Source organism: Bidens hawaiensis, unplaced genomic scaffold, assembly GCF_021521415.1.
Source record: "Bidens hawaiensis isolate Kalapana, Puna unplaced genomic scaffold, B.hawaiensis_p1.1 tig00000864_1, whole genome shotgun sequence".
Classification (NCBI taxonomy): domain Eukaryota; kingdom Viridiplantae; phylum Streptophyta; class Magnoliopsida; order Asterales; family Asteraceae; genus Bidens; species Bidens hawaiensis.
This window is the reverse complement of record NW_027491050.1, coordinates 5,452,487-5,462,010: the sequence shown is the minus strand read 5'-3', so window position 1 is coordinate 5,462,010 and position 9,524 is coordinate 5,452,487. Positions and strand designations below refer to the sequence as shown.

Sequence of the window (9,524 nt, the reverse complement as noted above, 5' to 3'; positions counted from 1 at the left end):
CGCAATATTGAAAACTAAACTAATACATTTTCTAATAACAAACTTGTACTTAGAACCTATCGAAACCCAAATCCGTCATAAGTCTTGTGATTATAATTATTTCATTAATTAATTAATATGATCGATAACAACTAGGAACGTTAGTTGTCATATAGGAGCTCAACCGCTTTTATCTTGATTTATTGTCATCTCGTCTTCGTTAACCCACTCGTTAACGTGAGTTTACATACCCCCTTTTTCCATCTTTTATGTTTTGGGGGTAGCATGTATACCTTATTAACTTTACTCATGTTTTATTTACTCATCTATTCAAAACGCAATTCAATTTATGTTTATGTGTGATTGTTGCATGCTTTATGATTATACTCTATGTGCTTAAGTGTTTATTTTATGTTTGGTGGTTGGTATCTCATCCTCATCTAGTATGATCATACACTTACCCAAGTACATTGATTTTGTATCAATAGGAACGGGTCCACATCTATTTAGTTGTTTATATTTTCATAAGTATTGTAATGCTCACCATTTACATATGAATTGTGATTTACCTATATATATATACAACTAAAACTTATGTATTATCACCAACATTCGTGTTGACAAACTCTTTTTTTATGCATCTTACAGGTTCAGGTATTTGATATATTCAAGATCGAAGATAGTTAGTTGACCTTAGGATATTTATTCAAATTACAAGTTATGATGTATTTACTTATTGAATTTGTGTACGTGTTTAATGTTAATGAATTTATATAATTATTGTCGCTTTAATTAGTGTCTTTTTAGCTACTGTCCAATCAATACGTTACACCCCAGCATGTTCGGCCTTTGGTCGGGGTGTGATAGGATGAGCGTATGCTCTTCCACATGTATAGCTAAATACAAAAAATCTTTGTCACTACTTAGGTGTTCAAGGCCATTGTCTAAGTTCTTTTCAGGATGCAAGAACTAATAGTATATTAGTATAGTCCCATTGTTGCCTAACATATCTAACATCAGATCACGCTCATGAGTTGAAAATTTGTCTATGTCTATCAAGTCTACAAACTTTACCTTACATCCCACATAGGTATGGACTGGAGGTGTTGTTAACCTACCACCAGTATGCAAACACAAACTTAAAAGATTTGGATATAAGCTTGCAAAAAAATAAATTTTTTTAATTTAATCAAGAGTTAATCGTCACCTAGGGTTACAAATTGTAGCAAAAGTCGCAACATTACCATGTACTTCATCGAGGTCAACTTCTTCGATTGTCTATCGTATGAACCAGCCTGAATCACCCATCAGAGTTGATGATCGGAGTTGATGTTAAGAGTTTTGTGGCTAAACCCTAAATTATCGAAGAACGAGGATGAAGGAGATGATTTATTGAATGATCAGGAGGTTTGGGTTGGTTTATACCGGGGGAAATATGAAGGGGACCTGAGATGACCGTATTGCCCTCACGTGACTAGCAGGTGACATAACCTAACAAAGTTTTTTAACGGAGTTAGGCTAAAAGGAAAAACCTTGTTGGATTCTGAAACGTAAAGGCCACAAAATATTAATTTAGAAGATAAAGGACCACGAGTGAAATTTCGGGTAAAGATAAAGGACAATTTCTGTAATTCTGTCTAGAATTTAATAATAATTATTATAATAATAAAAATAATAATAGTAATTCATTTTTTGCTTAATAATTAAGATCTGAATAATAATAAAGTACAAGAATTTAAACGGATCGAATTTTCGAGTCCGAATATTAATGAATGTTACACATATTATATAACATTAAAGAATATCACATAAGTGAAAGTAACAATTTCTCCTTGAACTTAGTAGTTGATCCTATTTTGACAAATGAAAGAACAATCTTTCTTTTATGTGTCTTGGTTTAACTAAAAAGTGAATAACGTCACGCGATGTCACTATTATGCAGGCTTGGGACTCTCATGCTAACCTTACCTTCAAAACGCTTAAGTTTTAACTGAAAAAATAATTATTTTTAAATATTTTCCATTTTCTTTTTAAATGTGAGTTAGATCATGTGATTGGTTGAAAAATCATGTGAGCCCACAATATATATGTGTCCCTTAATGCAGTAGTGTCTAAAGGGCTGGCAATTCTTGTGTTAACGAAGGTTTAACAAGTTAGAAACGACGTGTTTAACACAAGTATCAACATAAATATAACTCATTTAACTATTATGTCATGAATATAAGACAGTTTTAAGATTGATGTATCAATAAGGGAAAATGATGGAGCCTAGTCTACTAATTTCAATTATTTAAAGAAACAAAAAAATAAATATAGCGCACTTTTTTAATTAACAGGTCTTATCGTGTTTTAAGCATGTATCGAATTATCAGTCGTGCGCATAAGAAGCCCATTTAAAGCTAAGAAACTGACAATGAGATGATACGGGTGCCAATTATCATTATTGCTCTTATCAGATAATATATCCCCATAAATTAAAATAAAAGCAAGGAATGAATAATTACAATAAATTATACTTAAGATGAAAAAAGCCCTGGTCATTGTTAATTCCACATATATCGGTTTGTCATAATAAAGAAAGAAACCGTTAAAAACTAACAACACTCCTCCATAGCTCATCTCTCTCCGTCAAAACCATCAATTTCAAATCTCCATATTACAATTTTCTCTTCAATCCATCATTTGGCATATTATTATTATTATTATTATTCAATTTTCACGGCGAACGTACGTACGTAGCTTAACGACGACGTTCAAGTTTGAAGAATTTTATTTTTGCAACCGCTTTAGCGTAAAGTTCATCAATCTCTGATTTCGCATATTATTCTTTCTTCTTCAACATTATCATCATGTCCAGAATCTGATTCTTTCCTCCTCATTTCTCTTTACATTTCTTTTCCACCAACTTTAATTTCTATGTATGTATATATAACGCGATTTTGTTTGGAAAACAAGAGCATTCGATCGGCATAACTTTCGAGATCTGATCGGTTAGTTATTTGCGTGATCAAAATGGGGATGGAGAATTATTTGAACCAGAATTTTCACGCGGTGAAGTCGAAACATTCGTCTGATGAGGTGCTACAGAAATGGAGGAGTTTGTGTCATGTTGTTAAGAACCCTAAGAGACGATTTCGTCACACCGCTAACCTACCCAAGCGCAATGAGGCTGCCGCTATGCGACGCACCAATCAGGTAGAGTATTTTTTTTTTATAATTATCGATTAATTTCTGAAATAAATGCCTATTTTAATTTGTTGGTGAACAGATTGTGTGGATTGTAATTTATGTCGTCTGATTGAATTAATGCATGAAACATAATGATTAAAGTGAGATTAGGTAACGGCAAGTGTAATATAATGTTTATTTTGAGATGTGAATCTGAATTTCATTCAATTTGAAATTTGTTCCTTCTCTCTAGTGTAGCCTTGCAAATAAATAGACTCTGTAGAAAATATTTGGTTAAAGTAGTCAATCTCAAATTCTTGAGGATCAAGTAGCTAGCTTCGAAGATGGGCGGTTATACAAACGCCATTGCATATTATCTAGACATCACTGACATGCCACACGGCCAAGCACAACAGGGTAAAAAGTGGACAAACGGACTGTATAACACGGTCATACGGGTTGTGTGAGGGCCAAATCATACGATGTGTTATATTTTTACCGACATAGAATGACTGTTGTGACCACTAACAAAGCCACACAGGTCGTATGACCAAAATTTTGGCCCTAGTATACGGCCAGTATGATAGGGCTAGAAAGGTTATAAAAGCTCGTATTACGTGACATGCAAGCTGGTGTTCACTTTTGGGTAGCATACCAATAGAAGGACATTTCAGTATTTTACAAGTGTTGTTTGCAATTTGAGCTATTTTAATTCACCAGTTTTACATTGAATTATCAGGAGAAGCTGAGGATTGCAGTTTTGGTGTCAAAGGCTGCATTTCAATTTATACAGGGCAAGTTCCTCATTCTAATCTAGCATCATCAACCTTCTTTTATTTTTTCATTGTATAATGATTTTGTTTCTATTCTACTTTAGGAGCACACAATGGTGATTATGAGGTCCCAGATGAAGTAAAAGAAGCCGGTTTTGACATCTGTGCTGATGAAGCGGCCGCTGTAGTCGAAGGCCACGACCTCAAAAAGCTAAAATTTCATGGTGGCGTGGAGGGCCTTGCAGGAAAGCTTAAAACATCAACCACAAACGGGCTCTCTATCGACAATGAAGAGCTAGCCCGCAGACAAAGAGTGTATGGAATCAACAAGTTTGCCGAAAGCCCACAACGAAGCTTTTGGGTGTTTGTTTGGGAAGCACTTCATGACATGACGCTTATGATCCTCGCGATGTGTGCCATTGTTTCATTAGTTGTTGGCATTGCAACCGAAGGGTGGCCCAAAGGAGCTCATGATGGTCTCGGGATTGTTGCAAGTATCTTGCTGGTGGTTTTTGTAACCGCAACGAGTGATTACCGCCAATCATTACAGTTTCGAGATTTGGATAAAGAGAAGAAGAAAATCTCTATTCAAGTTACACGGAGCGGGTACAGACAGAAGTTATCAATATATGAACTTCTTGTTGGTGATATTGTGCATCTTTCGATAGGAGATCAAGTCCCTGCAGACGGTCTTTTCATTTCAGGATTTGCAGTCTCGATAGACGAATCTAGTTTGACTGGTGAAAGTGAACCGGTCATGGTTAGTGCCGAGAACCCTTGGTTAATGTCTGGAACCAAGGTCCAAGACGGTTCGTGCAAAATGTTGGTCACAACTGTCGGGATGCAAACCCAATGGGGAAAACTCATGGCAACTTTAAGTGAAGGTGGAGATGATGAAACGCCACTTCAAGTTAAACTGAACGGAGTCGCAACGGTTATTGGAAAGATTGGCCTTTTTTTCGCTGTGGTCACTTTTGCGGTTCTGGGGCAACAGTTGGTCTCCAGTAAGATATCAACAGGAACGCAATGGAGTTGGTCTGCCGACGAGGCGCTAGAGTTGTTAGAATACTTCGCTATCGCTGTCACCATTGTCGTCGTTGCAGTTCCCGAAGGGTTGCCTCTGGCTGTCACTTTAAGCCTCGCTTTTGCGATGAAAAAAATGATGAACGATAAGGCTCTTGTTCGCCACCTGGCCGCCTGTGAGACCATGGGGTCCGCCACAACTATCTGCAGTGACAAAACCGGCACGCTGACCACCAACAAAATGACCGTCGTCAAATCATGCATATGTTTAAACATCATGGATGTATCAAAACAAGGAAACCCTGGCGTCAATGGGAACGCGCTAAACATTCTTCTCCAATCCATATTCACCAACACAGGCGGAGAAGTAGTGAATAACAAAGAAGGGAAGCGTGAGATTCTTGGACCGCCTACTGAGGCCGCGATACTGGAATATGGACTGTCACTTGGCGGTGACTTCCAATCCGAGCGCCAGTCATCGACGATATTAGCCGTTCAACTCGTCCAAGAAGCGCATGGGAGTGGTGCTGAAGCTTCCGGATGGTGGTGTAAGAGCACATTGCAAAGGTGCTTCGGAAATAGTATTAGCTGCATGTAACAAAGTGCTCAATGCAGATGGAGAAGTGGTTGATCTTAAAGAAGGGTCACTTAACCATTTGAAAAGTACAATTGAGCTATTTGCTAGTGAAGCACTTAGAACTCTGTGTCTTGCATATATAGATTTAGACAAGAGTACTGTGAATGCTGACACTCCTATTCCGTCTTCTGGGTATACTTGTATAGGCGTTGTGGGGATAAAAGATCCGGTCCGTCCAGGTGTTAAGGAATCGGTTGCCCTGTGTAGATCAGCTGGTATAACCGTTCGTATGGTTACAGGCGATAATATAAACACAGCAAGAGCCATATCTAAAGAATGTGGAATACTTAGAGATGGCGGTATAGCTATTGAAGGTCCAGATTTTCGTGAGAAGAGTTTGGAGGAGTTGGATGAAATTGTTCCCAAGATTCAGGTTTGTATAACATATTATTAGATTACATCAAAATTCTCCGGTCTTTGATGGTTCGGTTTGTTTCGGTTTTGCTTTAACTATTTGGTCTTGAAACTTTTTTAGCAAACTAAAATAATGAATTTGGTTGGGACTAATTTTTTTTTTTTTTTTTTTAATTTGTAATTGGTTGTTATCATAAATTTGGACTAAAATAATTAGGTCACAGTTTTTACCAAATTCTTATAAATCACACAAATTTCAAAACTAAAAATGAAAAATTCATATTCAGTTTTTCCGGTTTATATCACACGCATAACTGAAACCAAACCGAAAGTTCAGTTTATTACGAAAACATAAAACTAAAGAGTTGGGTTTTGTTTGTGTTTGTTTCTGTGGGTTTGAAATCTTTGGGCTGGAAAAAAATTGGCAAAAATAATATACTTGGACCTAAAACTTTGGGACTAAATTTATTATAAACTTGGGCTAAAATATTTGGGTATCACTTTATTAAATTCTTATAAATTACATAAATTTCAAAATCTGAAAGTTCATAAAATTGGTTCAGTTTCTTTTTTTTTTCATGCAAAACCGAATATGAACTGAACGTTCGGTTGTTGCGAAAACATAAAACCATCGGCTTTTGTTTGGGTTCGATTATTTGGTTCGGTTTTTTCTGTTACGAATCATTTTTTCCGGATTTATACACACCCCTACCACAGTGCCCTGCTTACCAATGGACTAGCTAAAGGACAACTTGCATCGGGCATGTTATAAATTTTAGCCCGATTTTTATGCGTAATGTAGGTGATGGCGCGGTCTTCACCTTTAGATAAACATACACTAGTAAAACACTTGCGGACCACGTTTGGGGAGGTTGTAGCTGTTACAGGTGATGGAACAAACGACGCAGCGGCACTTCATGAAGCAGATATCGGGCTGGCAATGGGCATTGCTGGAACTGAGGCAAGATAACATGATTTTAGCCTAACTTTATCACTCATATAGATATAACTTTTTCCTTATGTATGTTGGGGTCGGTCAGTCTACGTTAATATTCAAAAGTTTGTACAGTTTCAGCTGACTGTCAACATTGTTGCTTTAATGGTGAACTTCACATCAGCTTGTTTGACAGGTATAGTTATTGTAACACCTCTGGCAAATCCTAACATTTGTAATGTTGGTCTTAAAAAGCACGCCTCAGATGTTTCCACTCAAGTAGGCCTGCAAAGGAACCAAACGAATACAAACGGTTCATGTTCGTGGTCGTTTATTTAACTTTGACTGAAAAACACTAACAATTAAACGAATGGGATTTTCTTCTTCGTGTTTGCTCATTAAGAAAATGGGCTTGTTCGTGCTCGTTTATTTTTGTTTGTTAACAGTATAAATGAACGGGTTCGTGAGCGTAAAAAAATAAACATAAATGAACAAACATATCTAAGCTAGAACTAATTAGAAGTGAGTGTGAACAAAATGTTTTGGGCCTAAAGTGAATATAACTAGACTATAAATGTAATGTGCCTAAACAAATCAAATAATATATCATTTAACATAGCTCAAGAACATAAATGAATCAATAAGACATGTGTTCATATTCGTTCGTTTAACTAAGTAAACATAAATTTATGCTCATGTTTTGTTTGTTTATTAAGTAAATGAGCATAAACAAACTCCCTGTGAAAATTTCTCTTAGTTCGTTTACAGGCATACTGACTCAGGTGACAAAAAACGAACCTTTGAGCTCTTCATGTGCAAAGTAATCAATGTTGGTTGATACGAGTGGTCAGATGTTACAGTCACACCTTTACATATAACACGGAGCATCTACTTGTTCTTTTTTATTTTTCTTTTCCTTTTTTTTTGTATTATTATAGGGAGCACTCCCCTAACCGCAGTTCAACTATTATGGGTTAACATGATCATGGACACACTGGGAGCACTAGCGCTTGCTACTGAGCCACCAAACAATGCACTAATGAAGCGGACCCCCGTCGGTCGACATGGGAATTTTATTAGCAATGTTATGTGGAGGAACATCTTTGGACAATCATTGTACCAGTTCATAATTATATGGCTACTTCAAACCAAAGGGAAATCATTTTATGGCCTTCATGGAGACAATTCAGATTTGATCCTCAACACACTTATATTCAACTCCTTTGTATTTTGTCAGGTATTACCTTGTTCGTTCATTTAACTTTAACCGAACAAACGACCTAACAAGAACAATTAAACAAACATGGGTTCCTTGTTCGTGTTTGTTCGTTAAGCAGATGAACATGCTCGTCTTCGTTTATGTCTGTTCACATTCATTTATAAACAATATTAACGAAAACTCATGAATGAACAAAACTGAACAAACGAACACAAACAGAGCGTGTTTGTGTTTGTTCATTTAACTTTAACCGAAAAAATGATCGAACATAACCAATTAAACAATTGGGCTTCTTGTTCGTGCTCGTTTTTTAAGAAAATGAACAAGTTCATGTTTGTTTATGTTCGTTCTTTAACTGTGTAAATGAGCGGCTCACAGACGAACATAACTGAACGTAAATGAAGGAACATAACTAGCTACAACCAATTAAAAATAATGTGAAGAATAATGTGTTAGTCCTAAAGAGTTATTAAAACTCCACTAAGTTGTAATGGGTCAAAAAATTTAAATGAATATATTAACGAACGACACAAACAAGTTTAAATGGACTAAAATGCTCACTAACATATATGAACGAACGAGACGTATTCATGTTTGTTCTTTTATTAAATAAACGAACTTATACAAACGTAAACTAAATAACATAATGAACGTAAAATAACGAACACATGAATTTAAACGAATGAACGTAAACCTCGTTTACGAACAAATATAAACGATCGAGACATGTATTCATGTTTGTTCGTTTAACCAAGACAAATTTTTTTGTGTTCATAATCGTTTGTTTAATAAATAAATGAACATAAACGAACTTAAATAAATGTAAACTAACATAAATGAACATAAACAAACAAACATAAAAGGATGAAAGTAAACCTTGCTCACGAACATATGTGAAAGAAAGAGGTGTGTGTACATGCCTAATGTTATTTCAAAATCGAGAACATACGTACATGAATAATGCAATCATAACAGTTTGATTATAACCTATGCAGCTTTTTAACGAGGTTAACTCTAGAGAAATGGAGAAACTAAACGTGTTCAACGGGATATTGAAGAACAATGTGTTTGTGGGTGTTTTAAGTGCAACTGTGGTTTTCCAAGTGATAATAATCGAGTTTTTGGGTACTTTTGCAAGTACTTCACCGTTGACCATGAGACAATGGTATTATAGTGTGTTGACCGGGTTTATGAGCATGCCGATTGCTGTGATCATGAAGATGATCCCTGTTTGAGTCTGCATTAAGCAGCTAGATGAGTTCTCATCTCTTAATTAAGACTAGAAGTTGGTTTTCTTTTCTTTTTCTTTTTTACTTTTTATATAAGTGTATTAATACTAATTGCAAAATTTCGAACTTATAAAAGTTTTCTTGACTCTCAAATCTACCTATGTTTGTTTCAAATGCATGCGGAACTGATAAAATTGGTTTTATAATT

The 9,524-nt window shown here is 35.8% G+C and overlaps 1 pseudogene across 1 annotated transcript; it reads left to right on the top strand.

Annotated features, from left to right (window-relative positions):
• Window positions 1-2,991: 2,991 nt before the first annotated feature.
• Window positions 2,992-9,322, top strand: LOC143543548 (calcium-transporting ATPase 2, plasma membrane-type-like; annotated as a pseudogene). The gene is made up of 6 exons (XR_013137089.1): window positions 2,992-3,174; window positions 3,887-3,941; window positions 4,010-5,953; window positions 6,737-7,064; window positions 7,807-8,105; window positions 9,083-9,322. The product of XR_013137089.1 is annotated as a calcium-transporting ATPase 2, plasma membrane-type-like (transcript).
• Window positions 9,323-9,524: the final 202 nt, after the last annotated feature.